Genomic DNA, 21,791 nt, shown 5'->3' with positions numbered 1-21,791 from the left:
TATTCCACCAAAGGTTCCAAAAATTCTAAGAACTGTTAGATACTTCCTAATGCGGAATTCGAGCGCATCTCGGTAGGTGTCTCAGGCTCTGTAGCTTCATTGTGTTGCTTTACTAGGTCGTCGGAACGTCTGGCGACGACATTAGTTCTATAGTAGTATTAGTACTATTCCTTAAAGAAGAAGACGATGCGCAATGCACAGCGCCCAAGAATGTGTATATCAGTCCGATAGAAGTAACACTTGAAGACGAAGATGTGCAATGCATAGCGCGAGAGTGGGATCCAGTTTAACAAGAGGTGTGATAGGCTGCAGCAACAGCCTATAGTGTCCTCGTGCCTGCGAAGTTGGTCTGTTCGCGCCGTCCCGGGTTCGAATCCCGGTCGCAGATGCTTATTTCATTCATTTTTATTTATTCATTTCGCTTGGCACAAACCCACAAACATCGCAAGATCTTGCTCAGGGTTTACCTGTCGGAATACTGCTTTCAAATTAATAATGTGCATTCCCACAATTTAACAGCCGTAAGCCGACCATCCGTCACAAAACCAGTACGCATTTCGTCATCATTTCGCCAACCAGCCCACGTTAATTTCAAGTGCTCTAGCCTGTACTTTTATTGCTGTTCGTTGCAAGCCTTCCGTTTGTTGCTTCCTTTTAATAATTACGCTATTAATATCAATCTCTTTCACAAATCCTTAGTAGTTTCAGCGTTCTGCTGCATGAACAGTACCTCGTAAATGACTGGTTACAATATACTTTAGGTTTGTGTTGGCCGGCAGATTTTCTTCCGATCTTTGAACGGCTCGCTTCACTGACACTTTTTGAACAGCACTAGTTGACTTTGTTTCATTAAAGGTACAGTCTCTGTCAAACGTATGCAGCCCAAGGAGTCTGCTTCTGAGCCCTGCAGTGGAGCTCCTCTTGTATACTCAGGGACCCTAATCTTACGAAGGAAGGTGGAATCTAAGTCCTCAACCCTCCCAAGCTTAGGACTGACAGATATGCTAAAGACCCCCGCTAGATGGCTGGGAAGAAAACCCCTTTTGCTGTATATTTTTGACAGACTGTAGGTTTTGGGCTAGCTGGTTATGCTGGGCAAGTACAAAGAACGCAGAAAGAAAGATGAATGAAAGGCACATTTAAACGCCCTTTGCACTCTTTGTGCATTTATTTGCTTCGTTCGTCGGCGTCATCCCGTCCTCATTGCTCTCGATCCCGAGACCACTCCGTTCACGCAGGTCGTGCCTCACGCCGCGTGTTACCTTCGTCAACTTCGGTGAGTAGCAGTGCGTGGCGCGTCAGTTTTCTTGCGAAGTGACAGAAATTGCGAGGACACTTAAAGCAGAGGACACTATGCCGTGACTACCTCCGGTGTATGTGACGTCACACCGTTCCCGTGGCTGTATCGATACTCAAATTATACGGTTTTCGGGGACCTTAAGTGTTAATTACGCTTAATTACACATTTTTTCATCCAATCTAGCACAAATTCGACGTTTTTCCTACCATTCGGTGATAATTTTCACTATGCCGTGACGACTTCCGGTGGACGCGATGTCACACCGTTTCCGTGGCTATATCGACGTCCGCGCTATTTCGACGCAATTTCGACATTTTTGCATATAATTAATTAACTAATTAATGTGCAGCCGTCAAACTTGGCTTCTAGGTTCATGTTTTATTCTCTATCTGAAGCAACCATTGGTTTTCTTCTATCTTTTTTTAGTTCCCGAGTTAAACGCGTGTGACACGCTTTGTTAACGGAAGACAGTATGAGCCATTTTATAGGCTTTCGCCTTAATATGTATGGCCCATGGTAGACTCATTAGCTGCTTAAGTGCCGTAAAAGCCAACACAACAGAGGCGTCTTCCGATGAGGAACATGAATGATGGCGACGTCGAGGTGGAGTGTCGTGCTCCGAACGCTTTCCGTAAGTGGCAGACAAGAGCACGCAAAAGTGCAGAGACTCAAACGCGGGGAGATCGCGCTGGAGGCGTTGCTCGACAAATGCGCAGCGATAGCATTCGAAGCTGTTGATGCCTTTACCGGAAGTGACTGGTGGGGATTACGAGACCCTTGTGTCTTCCTGAGCTCTTCCCCTACATCACCTGCCACCTGTCACGGTAGGCAGGTGAAGGCTTCATAGAGACGAATCTGGTCTGGTCTCCTCACTTCCCGGTGGCCAATAGGACTTCTTCGCCCCGGTGGCGTCACTGATGACATCACCGCCCGCTAGTCAATCGGGATTTATCAGGGCAGCGCCGGACGGGCGCTGCCGGCTTTTTGCACCGGTGAGGCTTCTATGCTATTGCATAACACAGTCGAACTGCACGAGGTTGCATGGAACACCAATTTTAGTGCTGTATATATTTCTTCTGAAGAAATTCGGAGGCACGAAGTTATTTTCGTTTTGAGCACTTTGACTTGTTAAGCAAACAGTAAGTGAAAAGGAAAATTCAGGACGGCCGAGGAGTAGAGGGCGCTGCGCCCTCAGGTCGCTCTCCTACCTGCCGGGAGAGCATGATGGTGGTGATGATGATGTCCTCAGGCTTAATGGTGCAATAGTATCCCACTTTTGACTCTGCCATCTTTTTCTTCTCTAGACTCGGCCTCTCCTGTTCGCGCGTTCCACAAGGATGGCCGAGACTGAGTTGTCGCATGCGTTTTTAATGTGAAATCATTACATCTCCTATTAGCACCAAAGCCGGCGTCCGTTGCCGCCCATGGCACGAGACCCGAATGATGTCAGAACGTGTGTGTACGATGCCACAACATGCGTTAGCGAGCATGTGTGGTCATGAATGACGAAATTTAGCGCGTGAAAGTCATGACTCATACCTATTCTGCAATGTAGCATGAATCAGCAGTTTACAATTAACGTAATCTAAGGTGTATAGAGTTTGTACAAAGTATGCATAGTCATGCCTGGTATTCATAGTCATGACTCATTATTCATTCTGCAACGCTGCGTGCTGAGCCCTTTACAACGTAAGCATGACTGAGCACTTACAACTAACCTAATGTAAGGTATACTGAGTTTGTACAAAGTATGCATAGTCAGGCCTCGAAGTCATAATCATACTTGAACACATGTTGCATGGACATATGTTTCGCATTCTCACACGCAAGCAGTCATAAGTGTCTCTGCCGAATATTTTAATGACCGGGCCTAGTCGCAAAAATCTGTCGAATTCGAAAATCAGGACATGATATTGCGTAGAAATGATGCCGCGTGAAAAAAAAGCTTGCAAAAGAAAAACAACAACTGCCGAAACCCGGGATCGAACCAGGGATCTTTAGATCTTCAGTCTAACGCTCTCCCAACTGAGCTATTTCGGCCGTTTTTTTCTTTATTGCATGGAAGAACTTCAGTAGAAAGGAGGAAAACTTCAGTCAGACTGGTTCGAGTCACAAGTTACCGGGCTGCTTAATAGGAGCCCGCCATAGCCCTACCTCAACACTACATCTCTATCCAAACATCAAAATTCAGGGAGGCACACACATTCATCCAGACACGGCAGCCAGCTTGGAGGTTCTTCGCGTGCAGCATATATACTCCTCACCAAAGCACACTGTTCTCGAAACACAGATTTGGACGATCTTGGTGGCTCGGCATGTCTGTCCATCATACGGCTTTTCCAAAGACTGAATAGTCCCATCAACATAAACAGATCATAAGGCACAACAGAGTTTTTGTCAACAGGCAGAAATCTAATAGTGTACGGTGTAATTTCAATGTCCTTCTTGAGAGTTCGTTGTAGTATGTCCCAAAAAAAAATGGCATCACGGCACAGGATAAAACAATGATAAATTGTCTCAGGCACGTTACACAGACGGCAATTCACATTCCAAGGTACAAACATCCCCTTGTCATTAAGAAATGTCTTGACAGGCAGCGTCGCTGTGTGTAGTTTGAAAAAGAACATTTTAGCGGCTGCCTGAATACACATCCGCCTAACACGCTTTAGAACACTGATGTCCAAAGACCCCAGATAAGGCTGCCGATACAATGGTGTAGGGAACAAAGACTCAGTGAGAGCCTGGGTCATCTGTTTTCTCGAGAGGCTATACAGGTAATCTAAAGAGAAGCGCACAGTGAGGAAATTGAAAGTGTCAGCAACCTCCTTGAGGAATCCCCACAAAGTCCCCTCACGAGCCTGCACAGTCGGTGCGAATAAGTAAGGCAAATGAAAACTAAGCCGCCTAATGAGCACAGCTACCAGAAACGGGTGGTTTGCCGATTTGAAAAAGAAAAAACGGGAAACAAGTTGATGCACGAACAGGTGAACAAGACCCACTCCACCACCCTCTAAGGGAAGGAACAAGTTGTCACGCCTCATGGGCTCCCATTGAGAGCGCCAAACGAATGTTGCAAATATTCTGTGTATTGCTTGCACCTTCCTCCTCGCACAATGCAGGACTTGAAGGACATACGCGAGCTTTGCAAACAAAAATATGTTACAGACCTGTGCCCTCGCAAACACTGAGAGTTCCCTACCCATCCAAGCCTGTGTTTGCCGCCGTAGAGTTACAATTTGTGAATCCCAGTAGGCTGTACTGTTGCGAACTTGGTGCAGCGGAACGCCTAGGTACTCAAGAGGGCTACTGTCCCAGCATATGCCACCGAACTGGCTTGGCCTAGTTCCCCAATAACCCAACCAAAAGCCTTTGGATTTCTCTAAATTAAGAGCCGCGCCTGATACATCACAGAACTGTTTAGTCAAGTTTAGAGCCTCAAGTACACTCTTTTTGTCAGAACAAAAGAGGGCGACATCATCAGCATAGGCTAAAACTTTAACTTCACATCGAGCCAGAGAGAAACCGCGGATAGCTACGCTGTTAATTATACTGAGACAGAGGGGTTCCAGATATAGGGCAAACAACAATGGAGACAGTGGACATCCTTGACGAACAGATGCTTCTAGTGGTATTGGTTTCGTTAGCTCCTGATTAACAATAACCCTTGTATAGGAGTTCTTATAGCACAGCCTTATGCCTTTGAGCAAGACGTCACCAATATTTGCATACTCCAAGACCGCGAACAAGAAATCGTGCCGAACTTTATCAAAAGCCTTCGCCAAGTCAATTTGAATCAGAGCAACTTGGCCTGTCTCATCTGATATTGTCTCTAATACTGAACGTGCAATATGGATATGTGTTTGAATACTACGGCCTCTAATACCACAGACCTGATGCGAACCTATCAAGTCCATAATGACGAGCTGCAGACGACTGCTAAGAACCTTGGCAAAAATTTTGTAATCAACATTGCAGAGGGAAATTGGACGATATCCCTCAACAGTTTTCAACCGATTAGTATCTTTGCTTTTGGGAATTAATATTGTGTGCCCAGAATAGAAAGTGGGAGGCAGGACACCCACATCATAAGATGCTTGGAAAACTTCCATCAAAACAGGCACTAGGCAAGGCGAAAAAGTTTTATAGAATTCGCTAGTAATACCATCTGGCCCAGGAGATTTCTGGCTCTGCAGGGCAGAAATGGCTGATTGAATTTCATCCAAAGTGATAGATCCCTTCACTATAGCACACTTCTCATCGTCTAGTCGAGGGAAGTTTCCGAGTAAGGAACTGTAATCGAAACCCTGATTTGGATCATCGCAACGACCAAACAGCTTTCGATAATAGTCGAAGAAAGCAGCAAGAATACCAGGCGCATCGCTGTATGTGCAATCACCATACTGAATTTCCAATATTTCCTTCGCAAGAGCATTCTCTCTTTCATCATTCAGGGCCCGACGAGAAGGTTGCTCATCAAGAAACCTTCGGGACCGAGATCGTATCAAGGCCCCCTTATATCTTTCTGTCGCAAATTGTTGAAGCTCTGCTTTTACGTTATTAATCTCTTCGAGATAGGCACCCGGGTTTACCCTCTCTAGCTCATGTAGCTCCGTTAGGGTGCGCCCAAGCTCACGAAGGTGGTGTCTCTTCAGGAAAGCGATTCTTGCTGAGGCCTCAATTGCCAAGTTTTTGATCTCCTGTTTAAAAAAATCCCACTTTTGAAAAACGGACAGATCACGGCGTGACCATACGTCCTTCAAACAAGTAGGTACAGCACGCTGAAAGATTTCGTCTGAGAGCAGACATTGAGCAGGCATTGAATAAAGCAATGTTTTTGACACTCTGCACTAGCAAGAATGATTTTACCTCGGGACAGTGGTGAGGGAAGTACTGGTGTTTTTTCGGCAGAGCCGACGTGCGCTCACCGTCTGTTGACACACGTGTCGCACAGTGCGAAAAGTGGGGACAGCGTCGACCGTGTCCCGATCTCATCTGTCTCGCGTAACCGCTGTTTTTAGCCGTCAGATCAGGCACCAGCCAGGGCGACTTCTCCCCTTCTTAAACTGTCAATTTGGTGAAAAGTTTGGATTCCTGAAATTATATTCTTTCCCAGCCCCGGGTCTTCTGTTTGGTTACGAAAAATTATAGCAAAATATTCAGTAGAAATTCATAACATTACGGTTTTTAGATCTGTGGTCGTCAAAAATTGTGAGGTAATGGGTTTTCTGATGGTCCTGGCACGTCGCAAATTCTGCGGGTTTCCGACGACGGAGCACCACAATGGTAGTATCACTACGAAGAACAGGGATCAGAGGTTTCGTTGATTTCAGTGCGGCATTTCTTTGACCAAAGCGAAAGCGAAGAGGCCATAAACGAGGGAATACACTTAAAGGTTTGTTTTGCGATCTACCACATTTTATGCGATTGGCATCATTCACCCCTTCGTAAATTTGTAACGAATAGAAATAGAAATTTGTCGCGAACGATTCCAGCGACGTTGAGGAGTGCAATAAATCTCTCAATTTTTATTCCGTCAGGAGCAGTAGTATGTTAGTTATTTTTATAATAAAAGTTTTTCATGTGTCTATGCATGCATAAGTGCTGAGAATCTAAAAAAAAAAGAAGTAAAGAAGTAATACCGCCATCATAGAGAATAGGGCTTTGGCAACATGCTGGCATAAAAAATTTCCGCACTTTCTGCTTAATTATTCAAGACTCGAGGTGACTTGACCAGGGTGTTAATTATAGTTATCCAATAACTGCAACAGGTATAGCTGAAAATAAAACGCATTATTGAAATTAGCAGAGCAATTTCATATTTGCACCAAATTTGTTACATATCTCACGCATCAATAAAGAAAACACTTTTTATTGCCTCATCTCCTGTCAATCTCGCTACGTGCCTCTGTTGGTAGCCCGCCTGCGGTTGCTTCTTTCCAAACAGTCTTCGCGATTATGTACTACTTCATGAAGCCGCTTATGACACATGCGTGATGCAATGAAAAGCATATGGCTTTTGTCGCACTCAAAGTACGCTGTTCGAAGCATTCCAACGTGACCGCGCAAGATTGTCTCAACTTACCAGACTTCTTTCTACTAGAATTAAATAAATATGTCGGTCATGTTAAGAAATAGTTTGAAGTATGTATTAAATGCCCTAAAACGCGCCATTATACGTTCGTATAACTTCTACACAAGTTAAAACATGCTGTGCTATCAACAAAATAATGCACTCCTTAGTGGAGAGTGACCCTGCCGGCGCCCGTGCACAACAGCTCAGGGTGATAAATATGTGCGCAGCTACATACATGATTTTTTTTTCTTGCACAATTTTAAGCGTACCATGCTGTCCAGCTAGTGAATGAGCGCGGCAATCTCCCTGCTGTGAAGTACGTTGACTGGCAGCGCCGGTCGACACCCAGGCTTCGCGCTTTTACTACCGCGGCCCATTTCCTAATTCGGTATTTATATGCGAGGAACCTATTAAGGCTAATCTAATTTTCCGTTTTATGATACTACGTGGATCCAACAGCGACGCAGCTGGTCAGTACATGCTGCTTCTGCAGTGTGCAGCCACGATGCAGCTGCCGGTAGCTGCAGCAGCTGCGGTAGGCACGGCCAGGCGGAACCTGTTTTGCCTACCACGCGAAAGTCGCTACTGACATCAGCGCCACCGCATCTCCGTGACGTCGCGGGGTGAAGGAGGTCTATAAAAAAAGAATGCCCGCTTTTTTGTGCTTTTTATTGTTTACAATATCCGCACCAAAGTACTTGAATCGCAGAGCCAACGAGCGCATACTAGTTCTCAAATGCGTCTACGCCCCGGTCCATTTGAACAACGCACCATTTCGTAACCCCGTGTACCTATTGTTGTTGTTTTGTTTATCAACTGTTTACCATCATCATGACCATCGACTCAGCCCGTGAAGCCATGTGCTGCCACTGGCTTGTAGTGCTGGGGCTACATTTAAAATATATGAGGAGGTGAAAGAGGAGTGCAACTGATCTTAAATTAGAAATATAGTGTTGGCTGAGAGTGGTTTTCCCACTCAGGACATCTACTCGAAATTGCATGCAGTTTGAAAACTGCTGAAGACTTTCGAGCGAACCACATGATCCTCAATGCAGCAGTCATTTACTTGTTTATTGATGTTTGTTAATAGTTTCTTCGCTTTAGTTTCTCTCCTTCTAACCCCAGTCTCATGCTTGTACATAAGCTTCTAATCATGGCGCCATTGACCCACCCCGCAAAGTAGAGTAGATCCGACAGTCACATGGGTGTCCGTTTGCATCTATAACGAGTTCTTTGATATATTTATATAGCTCTTTTATGTACATTCGTAATGTAGTCAAATATGTGTCTTTTGCATCTATAAGCAGTACTTTAATATGTTTATAGAGCTCTTTTATGGATATCCATACTCCTCCAATCTATATATTTAACGCCGTGTACAGTCTTTGTCAAAAGTAACTAGGCTGCATGGTTTGCTTCTAGCTTGTATAGTGGAGCCTTTGTGGCTTTCCTAAAGATAAAAAATTGTTGTAAGGTAAGAATACCCCCAGTCCTTACCTTTAACGAACATTTCAGCTTCAGGGAAGCTGTAAGGGCTCCACTGCACGAGCTAGGAGCAAACCATACAGCCTGGTTACTTTTGACAAAGACTGCACATTAATTACCGATATTTATGTAGCGCCTATATCTAATCTATAGCCCCGTTCACGCTCTTGTTATGCACAAAAGAATGGACGCCCTTATATCCCCATCTATTATATCTGTGGGCTCGCCTTTGAGTTTCACGTGTTGCTCTGCTCAGTGTACAGAGGGCAAAGCACATGCCTAGAACAACCGAACTGTGTGTTCCGTAGCTCCCGGTGGTGGTGGTGAAAAACATTTATCGTCAATTAAATTTTTACAGAAAGGTGATTGGGGTAGGACCCTACTGGCCCTTTCCCCTCACAATACTAGGTGGAGCCCCTATTCCGGTCCCCATTAACAAGCAAAACCGCCCGCGTCCGTCGAACCAAGGCATTTTGGGTCTTTAGGTCCTGACAGCCGAGCAGGGCCGCCTCCCCAGTCCTCTCTGGTGGGGTTGGGGTTGGGGGAGATAGATGGGTTTGATTGACACGCCCAAACCATGTGGAAGGTGTCAGCCACCTTCTCACAGAACAGGCACGTGCCATCAAAGGATGTATTGAAATGTTTAAGCGCCGCCGGAAACAGTACAGTGTTAGTGAGAATTTTGATGAGGAGGCGCTCGTCAGCGCGATCCAGTCCCTTACAAGGGGCCGGGTAGCGCCGGCGCTCCTCCTTGTAGTAATCGGTGATTTGTTTGAAGGGCCAGATTGTCTGATTGGGAGTAGCCTTCCAAGGACAGGGAGATAGCCGGTCACGCTCCCCACTACCACCTTTCCCTTACACGATGGTGTTAGTGCTGCAGCTCCCGCAGCCGCTGCGATCAGGAAGGCAAAAGAATGCGATGAAATCCTACGAGTTTAACTGCACAAGGTTGCATCCAGACCATTTTTAACCAAATTTTACCGCTAGATATCGCGTGCTAAGCCCTAAACACACCCAGAATGTGCTCTAGACAAGAGTTTTACCCTCTGTAAATCAGTTCCAAGCCTCCGCTAGATTAGATATGCGCAACGTGAAATTACACCATCATGCCTTGTGGATCAGATTAACCTCCGAAGGGTGTTTTTACGTTTTCCTGGTCATGCACCTATCTGCCTCATTAGCCGCTTGCAATAGCCGAAGTTTATTGTCTCTAACATATGCCACAATACGAGTGTGGCGCTTGCACAGACCATCAAGCCATATAGTAGGGGTGGTGTAATGGCCATGACAACAACTAAGCTTCCTCGAGTGCACAAGATGCTTTATTTTGTTTGTCTTTTCAGAACGTCGTAGCCACGCTCAAACCAAGTGGTGTGCAAGAAGCGTTACAGTGGACGGTGCCTTGCACGGAAGACCGGCAGCACGTTGTGAATGCTTCCGTGAAGCCCGTGCTGGTGTCCAAGGTCCACCGGGAACAATCCTTCCAACTGAGATCGACCAGTCTTACTCAACTGGCCAGGCGCTGTATCGTTGGTGACCAGGATGAAGGGACCAGCATTATCCGACGGGGATTAAACAGGAAAGCTTGCAGGCTAATCCGTGCCATGCGTAGGTTACTCTTTACTGCAATAAATGCTACAGAGTATTCCTTTAACCAGTTGAGCTTCGATTAACGGAACTCCCATAGGGCCAATGTATACTTCGGGTCTACCGTTCGCGCCTGTAAAGACGTGAGCAACATAAGAGGGAACAAGGTTTGAGCATTCATTTATTAACTACTTCATACATATGTGCGAAAAGCTCATTTTGTTTCTGTGGTTGTTTTTTAGATTTATTTTTGTAGTATAATGTCGAAAATGCATTCTGAAATTTAGTAGCGAAATAGCAAGAAAATTCACAATTTTGTGTAAAACGTTTGTTGTCATATGGACGCTCTTCTTAACTAGGTAAGGCTTAGGCCTTAGGCCTATCTGTATTGGTAAGGTAGGCCCGCACCGAAGTCCCCGCGTTACGGCGCTTGTTGTGTACGATAAGGTGGCCTGTTTGAGGACGTTCGACTCCCTCAAAAGTGCGCTGGTGCAGAGCAAGGACACAATAATCTCTGCGCAGGTGCGCACATGTTTGGAGAGACTGACAAAAGCAGCGGAAACGACCGGAGGCGACTAATTCAGAATGTAATTAACCGTATAAGTAAAATAGATACGTAGTGGTGCTTAGCAGCAATGCAGGAGTGGTAATTGTTTATTTACAAATAAGAATCCGGTTTTATGCGAAAGCAGTACCATTGTCAGAATGCGAAAATGCCGGCGTGAGATTGTCTGTAGCCTCGGAGAATAGTGAAGTCTTCACAAGCATCACAAACCAACCACATACCTATATCGTCCACAACGTTGACTGGCGGATCACGGCAATACACAAGTAACTCATCACGCCGTTGCACAGCTGAATGGGAGTGCACGTCCGTTATGCCAGCGGCGGAAGGATCCCCCCTATACACTGGCTCTATTCCTGTATCGTTGAATAAACAAAGCTTGCACGCCTCATTTACCTCCTGGAATGTCCAATCAACTCGGCAGATGAAAGTAGGGGATATAGCGTAGGCCCAAATAGACCACATGTGGTCCAGCCTGTTTGCGGTCACGCTATGGCGTCATATTCGGAAGCGAAAGTTGGCCCTGTATAGTTAACAATTCACTTTGTTTTCACTTCACTTCGACGCGAAGCCAATCCTGACGAGAGCAGCAGGAGGGGTGGGTAAGCAAATGACCAATCACAGGCACGGCCGGTATGGACGCGACGCCGCCGCTAGCCGCCGTCCTTCTGCCGAATTCAGTACGGCCGAGTTGCTGGGAAAGGGCTCCGCCCATTCCTCGCACAATCAGCGAACATTTCCTTGCTACAGAGGTAGAAGCAGCACCCAAAAGCTACTCGGGCGTGTTGAACAAGTCGGCGTCGGTCCATCAGTTTTGCATGGGACGCGTTATGCAAGCAAAATAAGTGACCCCAAGGGCGAGTTCTTGCCACGACCAGCGTGACGTCACTCGCTGCGGCTGCGTCTCCGGGAGCAGCGACCAGTGTTAAGAGGACCAAATGAAGTCAAAACGAGATGAGCTAGCTGTTACAGAATGTGGTCTCTGATGTCAGCCAGTGAGGGTTCAAGTTCACATATCCGCGAGAAAGAATGCATTACCTGCCAGTCACTGCGGCCGGCGCAGTGGTGTCCGGGGCTTCGGCCAATCACGGGCCGTATACTTATTCGTTACTCACGTTCGCATACAGCCTCGCCTAGACGAATCAGCCAATCATGAGCCTAGCTTGACTGAGATCGATCGGCCCCGACTGGGTGACGCTGGCTCTACGAAAGGTTGCATTGCTGCTGTTTGGCCGGTTGCAATGTTGGCCAAATCTTAACGATGGAGAAACAACCCTGGCCCATCGACCTGTCTACACCTTATTGGCTTCGCTCTGTATATAAGTGGTTTTGTTCGTTGCGCTCGCAGAGTAAACAACTTCGTTTTACTTGGTTTGATGCTTGCACCTAGAACGTCGTTTATCTCCGCGGCATTAAATGTGAACGATCTTCCTTTCTATACGCTCGCGCTATCACCAAGTCCATACAAACCCCTCTTGTACCCTCTGCCACCACCCCAAAGCCACTCTCGACCATATCCTTTTCCTCTGCCCGGCGTACCCTCCCCCGAGGGACCTGGAGCACTCTTACCACTTGGGAGGCATGGGAGACCATACTGCGATCCGAGGACCCGGCCAAGCAAGCCATCGCCGTAGGCCGGGCTGCCAGCGTCATGAGCCTCCGGGACATGAACGTTTGAGTGCAGTGGGGTCGTGCGGGGGCCCAAGGACCTACGTGTCCCAAACTCCCCTGTTCCAAATAAAGTTCTCACCACCACCGTCTTCCTTTCTTCTTTCACTCCCTCCTTTATCCCTTCCCTTACGGCGCAGTATCGAGATACGTGAGACAGTTGCTGCGTCATTGCCTTTCCTCAAAACCAATTTTTATTTTCATCGGTAAACGTCACCGGTGGCGGGGAAACACGAGCCGAGGCTTACTCTTCATGCAAAGACCCGAATACATTACGCTCTCAGAGATTGGCCTCCGTTTTTCATGACGTCACTGCTTTTAGCGCTTTATTGAAACGACGAAGAGAAGAGCGTGCCTTGAAAAAGGGAGACAACGTTCGTGTTACCGATCAGCGACTAACTGCGACCCGCCGGCGACGCCCGGGCTCTAGCGATGGCGTCACTGACGCCACGCGAGCGATACGTATACAATGGGAAGTGCTACGCAAGCAACGGGCTCGGCTTAGCGGAACGTTGCGGAGTCGCACGCGGGGCTTCAGGGTCGCCGCAGCGCTGCGAGGCGCAAGAAAGTCGAGACGCCTGCCTGGAAGCTGCGCGTCTACGCGGTCGGACGGGATGCGTATCTCCAGTGTACAGGACGCATTCGTACGGTACTGGCGTAACGGATATAGTAGCTTACTGATGCATAGCATTCGGCTAGCCGCATACGGCGGGTTCCTATACTGGGCCTGAAAATTACGCTTTTGAGCTTTGCATAATTGCATCCATTACCCAATAAATCGATGTTGTTGACAAAATTTGTGCGTTTGAACAAATTTGTATGTTTGAATTTTTGCCACAAGGTTCTAGCTGGCAGGTTCGAATGTCCAGTGAAATCACACCTAGGGAGCTACAGTCGTCACAGGGATTAACGCACGCTGAAATCTAGCACAGAGGTGATCTTGCGTTTTGCCTCCACCGAAATGTGGTCGGAATTCCAGCCAGCTATACTTGGCGCTATGCATGGAAGATAAACTGCAGGTTGCTTTTCCAGAAAGACAGTTCGCGAGAGTTTCCTTCTTCGGGTGCATCACCGAGCAGAGAACAGCTTTTGCAGCGTACTACTGGCACCTGCTCAGGATTGGTTGGACCCTTAACTTAATTATTCAGTAGCAAGCATATACGAGCGTAGTTAGTTCCGAGGAGCGGAGGCGGTCTGATTACCACGCCAGTCACTGACACGCATGACGGGCATCGACTATTTCTCGTTTAAACTTGTTGTTCATTTAGAAGTTTTTATTCATGTATGCGCTCCAGATTTTCACTTACTTCCGCGTCCACACTTTGCGGCATAACTTTTGCTTGCTCACTGCTGAGCTCACCTGAGCAACTGTCTGGATCCAAGTTCACTTTAATAACGGTTAATTACCACCCGTTATAAGTGCTGACTGTGTACAGGGCCGTTCCATATGAAAGGGAACACGGGAGCGCGTAGCCGCCGAGAGCAGGCGAAAATGGGCAGCACCAGCATCATGCGCGGGAAGAGCAGCTGGCCGGGTTTACTGCGCATGTGCCTTTGTCGCCGATTTTTGCCACCTCTCTCTGGTGGTGCTTCGATAGATACGGCGCCCACCACGCCCTCCCGTGTTCCCTTTCATACTGAGCGACCCTGTATAGATGATTATAGATGGGTATAGGATGGCGCACACTGTGTATACATTGCCGTGCAGTTAGGAAGAGTGTTACCCTATTAGGCTATCCATGGCGCTGTTTGAAAGAACAGAAATAGGAAGTGTGAAAATAATTGCCGTGTCGCTGTGTCTCAGTTGTTACGGCGCTCGGCTGCTGACCCGAAGGACGCGGGTTCGATCCCTGCCGCGGCGGCTGAATTTCGATGGAGGCGAAATTCTAGCGGCCCGTGTACTGTGCGATGTCAGTGCACGTTAAAGAACCCCAGGTGGTCGAAATTTCCGGAGCCCTTTCACTACGGCGTCCCTCATAGCCTGAGTCGCTTTGGGACGTTAAACCCTAATAAACCAAACCAAATAGGAAGTGGAAGAACTAAAGATAGGAAGGAAGGAAAATAGGAAAAGGAAGAAGAAAAAGCTGCAAATTCAGAGAGATGGGAAAAAAAATTGCGCATAGATGGAAGCCAGCGATTCGCCTGTGTACCTTGCTGCCACTTTTCTTTTTTTACTGCACTAGCAATAGTAGAGAAAATTTGCAAAATCCTGGCGTTGTTGTGAGTGGTTTGAAGCCTCTGAGAAAGTGAAGAGGAAGAGTTGAGATGAGGGTGGAACAACGTGGAGATGGAAGAACTGGAGTACCCGACCAGAGTGGACAGGAGGAAAGCCGTAATCGCAGTGGTAGCACTGGTTCCACCGCATCAATCGGAACGATTGAAAACAGCTTCTGCAAACAAGCTAGCAGACTTAGGGATGCATGCAGGATACCCGGACTACATCATCCTTTTAGGTTATAGTAACAAAAGTAATGACCACGCCTTCAACGTACACTCCCGACAAAGGAAAAAAAAGAAAAGTTCACAGTTCTTCCTTATGTACACTGCCTTTCATATGGTCTCAAAAATGGAGGCAATAGGTATGATGTAGTGTCGTTTTTCTGCGCCAAAGAAACTTAATAAGATTTGTGCACTTGTTGAAAAAAAGGCGGAATAACCAGTGGAGCCTCAAGTGACCTGCGGGATAAAGCACGGAACGAAGTTTTGGCCATGCTCTTAGGGGTTTGCGTATAAGATTCCTCTATCGTGTGGACAAGTATACCGGGTGGTTACGGGAAGAATTTCAAGTAATTTTCAAAAATAGGATTCCTGATCTAAACATATGGCTTTTGAGCCATGGTATTGCCAGGGTTGGCGGACACCAGAAAACCGGCCAATCACCTTAATAGTAAACTGGTTAAATAATTTCCAATAATTAACTTTTTAACAATTAGAGTTAGGCGCCTACTTGGAATTTGAGATTTATTATCTTTTTTAAATTTTGAAAACGCGATTACTCTCTGCGCTCTGTGTCCTAACAAAATTTAGCTACATCGCTCCAAAATACAAGCGCTTTCAAAAGCATGCACGCAAAGCAACCCCTCCAGTGTGCGTAACTAGTCAGAAAAATTTTGTCGAGCCACTGCGCCGATGGTAATAGCGTTTTCGAAATTCTCAAACCTGATATGGGCTGACCCGAAAGACGCGGGTTCGATCCCGGCCGCGGCGGTTGAATTTCTTTGGAGGAGAAATTCTAGAGGCCCGTGTGCTGTGCGATGTCAGTGCACGTTAAAGAACCCCAGGTGGTCGAAATTTCTGGATCCCTCCACTACGGCGTCTCTCATAGCCTCAGTCGCTTCGGGACGTTAAACCCCATAAAACAAACCATACCAAACCAAACCAAAACTGATATGGCTATTACAACCGGCTACGAACCTTTAACTGCAACCAGGCGCCTCGCCCTAATGGGTGAAAAGTTATAAAGGCGGAAGCCTTTAATGCCTCATCGTTGTAAGCAGGAATTGTCGACAGAAATGTCACGCTTTTCAATTGGTCGAAATGGTCGTGACGTAACAGTGCGCGTATTTCGAACGGAGCCAATTGTGGTTTGGTTTGGTTTGCTTTGTGGGGTTGAACGTCCCAAAGCGACTTAGGCTATGAGGGACGCCGTTGTGAAGGGCTCCGGAAATTTCGACCACCTGGGGTTCTTTAACGTGCACTGACATCGCACAGTACACGGGCCTCTAGAATTTCTCCTCCAAAGAAATTCATGTTACCAATTAAAGGGATGGTACCGTGACGCCTCGGCAAGTTCACGTGCGACCTGATCTCTGCTTCTCTTTAAAATTTTTGTTTTGGTTAGCAAAGGTAGGCATGGCTGGTCGCCTGTAGCTTCCGGAAAAGCGCCGCAGTGCAGGGCTAAATTCGACCCTGTGTTTGTCTTGATAGAAAGCTGGTGTTCCCTTAAGCGGTCATTTAAGCATCGGCCCGTCTGACCGATGTATGCCCTTCCACAGGTTAGGGGAACTCATATGCAAAGCTCGTCCGACACCTGACATATGGGTTGGCATGACGCTTCACGCAGTCTTGCGTACTTTTCCCTTCGGACGTGACAAGCGGGCATAATGAGGCCTATTTGCACGATGCGGAAAGTACAACCGGCACATCGTACCGCTTAGCCACATTCTTCAAACTGTGGGAAACCCTGTGAAGGCAGGGCAGCACCGCTGGCCTTCTTTTCTCTGACCCTGCTGGCACAGTCTGGCTTGCAGCTTCGGTAGGAGCTTCTCTGCCGCAGCAGCAGTGACACTAATCGGGAAACCAGCTTTTACCAACATGTTGGCCTGATTATTGAGGCTCGCATCTACCAGGTGCGCACATGACTTATCCAAGGCGTTTTGCATACAATAAGTTGCGATGGCCCGTTTCACAGTCTTTGAATGTGCCGATCCTAACGGCAACAGGTCTTTTCGGGCCCGTGGCGAATACAACCAACTTACGTGATCTGTGGCGCTTGCCCGGAAGCTAAACGCGACAAGCCATGCCTGCCTTTGCTAACGAAAACAAAAGTTTTATAGAGAAGCAGAGATCAGGTCGCGCGTGAACTTGCCGAGGCGTTTTTCATCAGTAAGCGAGGGGATGATTGTGTAAGTGACCGTTCAATCAATTTATCAAAAAGAAGGCAGATATCTGAACTGCGCATGGTCCTAGATATGACGCTTGAAGGCATATAAGATGTGTTTCCTTTCGTATGAATTCAGTCGCGAGTCTGCGCTTGTTGTGTGTACCTTCACATCGTTGTTTTTGTGTGCGCAGTATATTTTGAAGATATATCTGACCGACTCGCCCAACAACGCACTCTTTTAAACTGCGTTTCTTCTGCAGTGGGCCCTTTCGTTTGTGTTCCGCCTTCAAGCTGTCCTGTTTCGGCTGTGACCAGCGCCATAGTTTCTGAAACCTTCAGGCTACTGCCTGGAGAAGACACTACCTGAAGAGGAGGCTAGTGCCGACGGAATTCGTCACTCTCTTCGGTCATGTTGTACCATCTACTGGCCATGTATAAAACGCGTCTGCAAGTTTCTAAAATCCGAGCGGTGCCATCAAATCAGGCTTCTCTACGATTGGTTGTATATCCTTGCCTACCGAACTTACCCAGAATGGATAGGAGAAGCGAGGCTACGGTCATTACGGCGAGAGACAGCCCAGGCGGTGGAATTCTGATGGAGATGCCTTTTACTACGTCTTCCAAAAGATAGGCCAAGGAATAAGGACGACGGCGGCTCCGTGACTGTGCTGGCTGACACCGAACTGCCGAGAGAGATCACCGATGTGCTGAGAAAAGGACCCAAGTTCAGCTTCGAGCCCAGAGTGCCTGCGCAAAGATAAAAGATCAGGTCGCACGTGAACTTGCCGAGGCGTTTTTCATCAGTAAGCGAGGGGATGATTGTGTTAGTGACCATTCGATCAACCTTTATCAAAAACAAGGCAGATATCTGAACTGTGCCTGGTCCTAGATATGACGCTGAAAGACACATAAGATGTGTTTCCTTTAATTTGAATTCAGTCGTTGTAAGTCGCACGTAAGGCCTCAGACGAGGACCAGGAGCGGTGTCTGCTCGACGGTGTTGACAGCCTTCTACGAACTGCTACTAAGCCTCGGAGTACCGTGAGCGGGGGAGCTTCCCGCATGCAAATCTAAGCACGAGTTAGCCTGAATGAGAGTAAAAAGGCAGTAAGCTCTCCTCCAGCGCCCTCTTTTTCAGGGGCAGGGTATGCTGCCCAAGTTCCGGAGCAGATTTCGGACACTAAATATACAGAATGCTTACTCTTTGTAACGGAGGTATATTCCTATTGGAAAGCATAGTAACCTGATGCAGTTAGCAATGGGAGGAGTGGCTTTTAAACGCGGCATCGGAGGTCCTGAGGTTAGGAAGTAGGGGAGATCGAAACCTCGGTTAAAATATTCGTAACTGCTATAACTTCACATGTTTCGAAGAGGGAATTTGTTTCCGTTGGCAAACCTTAAAGGGCCACTGCCCAGGGTCCGGACATTTTTGAAAAACAAGCCCACTGCATAGATGAGGCATCGAAGATAACCTCTGCAAAATACTAGAGCCATGCGCGCCCCGAAAAGCTGCGAAAATTCAAATCAAAGCCCGCTCGTTCTTTCCTTCAACAAAAACGGGCCCGGCCCACTACTCTGAACCCCGTTGACGTCATGGGGGGTTACTTTCGCCGAAGGCACTCCATTGGTGCATCGTTCTGACTGACGGGAGAAGATTGGGCGTAGCCTTGGCGTCGCGTCGTCTGCACAACGCTTTCCGCAGCGCCTTCTGTTCTGGCTCATGCCTACAAATCCGCATGAAGGAACAAAAAAAAAAAACTGCGGAGGGAGCGTGCGGCGACAGCCTTGAACCCTTGCCAGAAAAAATAAAAAATAGTAAAACTGAGGGAGTTGGTTCGCCTCCCCCCCCCTCCCCCCGCCGTGATCACCTCACGAGACGCTCTGCGTACGCGCTCCCTTCTCAGATTTTTTTCTTCTATGCAAGCCCCCCAAAACAAGGCTTTAATTACTATAGTGCAGCAGAGCCTTTCCCTCGCTCGCCCACTTGACCGCTCCGCACACACACCGCTTATCTTTCGTGCATCTTGCGTACGTCTTGACTCCAATGAATGACATATGCTTTGGAGCGGAGAAAAGACACAAACACACAGAACACAAACACGCAGGGAGAAAAGCAAACGGGCGGTTGCCGGGTCCGCGCTTCGCCGTGTGTTTCGAACACAACCGACTTCCGCCCCTCCGCTCGTGAAACGGTGGGGAGGCCTAAAAGAAAACGAAAAGGTGGCTTGTTAACTGGGAATGACAAACAGATGTATGAAAGGATGCGCTCGCTAACAAGTCTAGGTGGTCGAGCCGATCGCGCCTCTCGATCGTTCAGTGTGCGGAGAAAATGCAAAAACCAAGAAAAGAATTCTATTGAAGGCGGGGCCATGACGTCGCCCTGTGACGCACTCCACAGACACCACGCCTCCGGCTTACACCGGAGAAGGAAGGGGTGATTTTGCCTTGCCGAGCCTACTCGACGAGGAGCGGGAGAGAAAAATTTCGAGGAGGGAATGGAAGGAGAGGAGGCTCGCTCAAAGTGAGGTAGAGAGTGTTTGGGACCATGGGGTGGGCAGGGGCCCTTTAAGTACTCCGTATTTTTAGCGATGGAAATCTACCCCAGGGCTCGGCAAGAATATCCTGCCCCTAGAAGGGTGTGCGCTAGAGAACACTTTACTCCATTTTCACTCCCATATAGACTAATTCGTGTTTATAGTGTGGGATAAACAGCAGTCCAGTTGGAATCGGTTCTTGTGGCGACCCCGGGAACCCAGGTTGTAGCAGTCATTGCTAGTCTCGGAAATTAATAAATCAGGGAGTAGAAAATTGTACCCATGAAAAACTAAAAAGTATATGTTCGTGCCGCAATGTGAAAAACCCAGTTTGTGGCAGTGGAACATTTATGGGAAACGTGGTTTTGTATGCACAACGCATTTCTTGAACTTCATTTATGCGTCCAAATGTTCGGGACCTGTGCAGTTTTCCAAAAAAAAAAAATCTCGCCTTCATTAAATTCGTATGTGGCGGTCAGTACCGAATGATATCCACGAAGAACTAGAAAGCTCATCTTGCTGGATATAATCAAATTAATAAATATTGCGAAACAACGGCGCACGAAATTTGTCTTTGGGAGAAAAACAGAACGCACGTTAGGCGAAGATTTAGCTTTTTATGGTGATAGATCTGAGCTCTATCACAGGCAATGTGTCGTTGTGTTTTGTGTTGGGACTGTGTTGCGGTTGTGTTTTTACCTCATGCAAAAATGTCAAGGTAAAAGCGGCAACACAACAGATCTGCAGAGTTGTGCAGAACACTGCAATTGCATGCCGAGTACATTTTGTGGGACGCTGCGCACTTAGAAACGCGGTAAAATGTTCAGCACCAGTCTTTTTCAAATGTTTGAAATGAAATGTTCAGCACCTGCACCGGCTTTTTTTATGTACCGCTTTTATTTTCAGTGAAAACTACAGTGCACGGAATTTTTCGTAGATCCTCTCTAGAGCGGAACAACACAAGCGCTTACTCGCAACTGGGCATTTATTACAAAAACGCAGAATATAAAGAGAAAGAAAAACGCCAACAACAAAACAAGAATTCACGCAGGCATATAGAAGGTAATCAAGAAGGTGCACGTCTAGATATAAAAACTCTCGCTCATTGTTTCGCCATCCAGTCCAGTTGACTAGAGAAATTGCTGAAGCATATCATATCCGCAAGGATGAGCAATCGTATGTGTCTGATCCTATGGTGGTGCTGCATGAGGGAGAGTTTTTATAAGCGCTTGTGTTGTCTTGTCTACATTGTCGTTCGTCGTAAGTGCGCTAAACTTTTTCGTAATGTATCAATAACTAGCTCAGATGTCGAACCTAAACAGCCCTCTGAAGAGATGAAATATAAATAAACTGCTTCAGGCTGCATTTTTTTTTTTTCAATTGCTCCGTCACAGGCAACATTGCTTCGATGGGATGTAGAACTTCTCGAAAGGATCGGAGTTCTGGGGCAACTTGCAGCTTTCATCGTCCATGGGACAGCGCTGCGAGTGAGAAAATGCATTTCAATTCTGAAGACCAAACAGTATATTACGCTATTGGGCGCCTGTGCGGATTCCGATTATATTCATCGACGTCCTAATTCATCCGACTAAATTTATTACGTCCTCGCACGCCCCCGCCGTTTCGTGTACGTCCATCCTCTACTTTATTCCTCATTAACCCAGCTGACGTCACATCGAGCAGGCCCCGTAGCAGCAGGGTGCGTGCAGCTGCCGTTCATATTAAGAGAGCTCACGACTCACGGTCGTGACCGCTCGCCGCAACGGTCACAGAGAGAGAGAGAGTTTCAGAGGGAGAATCAAAAAGTACAAACGCGCCTCGCGGTCAGTTGTTCAAAGTTATATGAGACCCAGCGGATCAATTTTGATTAGCGCTGACCCCACTCTCCGCACCGCCGCATCCACGTGCGCACTCCACCAGCGTCCTCGGCCTTGAAAGACGACTAGCGCCCTCTGTCGAGGGCGCGGCGATACGCG

General features: G+C 47.3%; 1 long non-coding RNA gene and 1 other non-coding gene across 2 annotated transcripts in view; one reads left to right on the top strand and one right to left on the bottom strand.

Annotated features, from left to right (window-relative positions):
* LOC149329026 (uncharacterized) overlaps positions 1–10,416 on the top strand; it is a 33,353-nt gene extending 22,937 nt beyond the window's left edge. Inside the window, exon 3 of the long non-coding RNA XR_016285544.1 lies at positions 10,202–10,416. This is a non-coding gene — a long non-coding RNA (uncharacterized LOC149329026). The remainder of the gene's footprint in view (positions 1–10,201) is intronic.
* TRNAF-GAA (transfer RNA phenylalanine (anticodon GAA)) lies at positions 3,268–3,340 on the bottom strand. Its single transcript has one exon. It is a non-coding gene; the product is annotated as a tRNA-Phe (tRNA).
* Positions 10,417–21,791: the final 11,375 nt, after the last annotated feature.

The sequence above is a fragment of the Amblyomma mixtum genome, chromosome 9 (genome assembly GCF_055824585.1).
Source record: "Amblyomma mixtum isolate Tamu chromosome 9, ASM5582458v1, whole genome shotgun sequence".
NCBI classification, from domain to species: Eukaryota; Metazoa; Arthropoda; class Arachnida; order Ixodida; family Ixodidae; genus Amblyomma; species Amblyomma mixtum.
The sequence above is the reverse complement of the archived record's forward strand: the minus strand, read 5'-3'. Positions and strand labels throughout refer to the sequence as shown.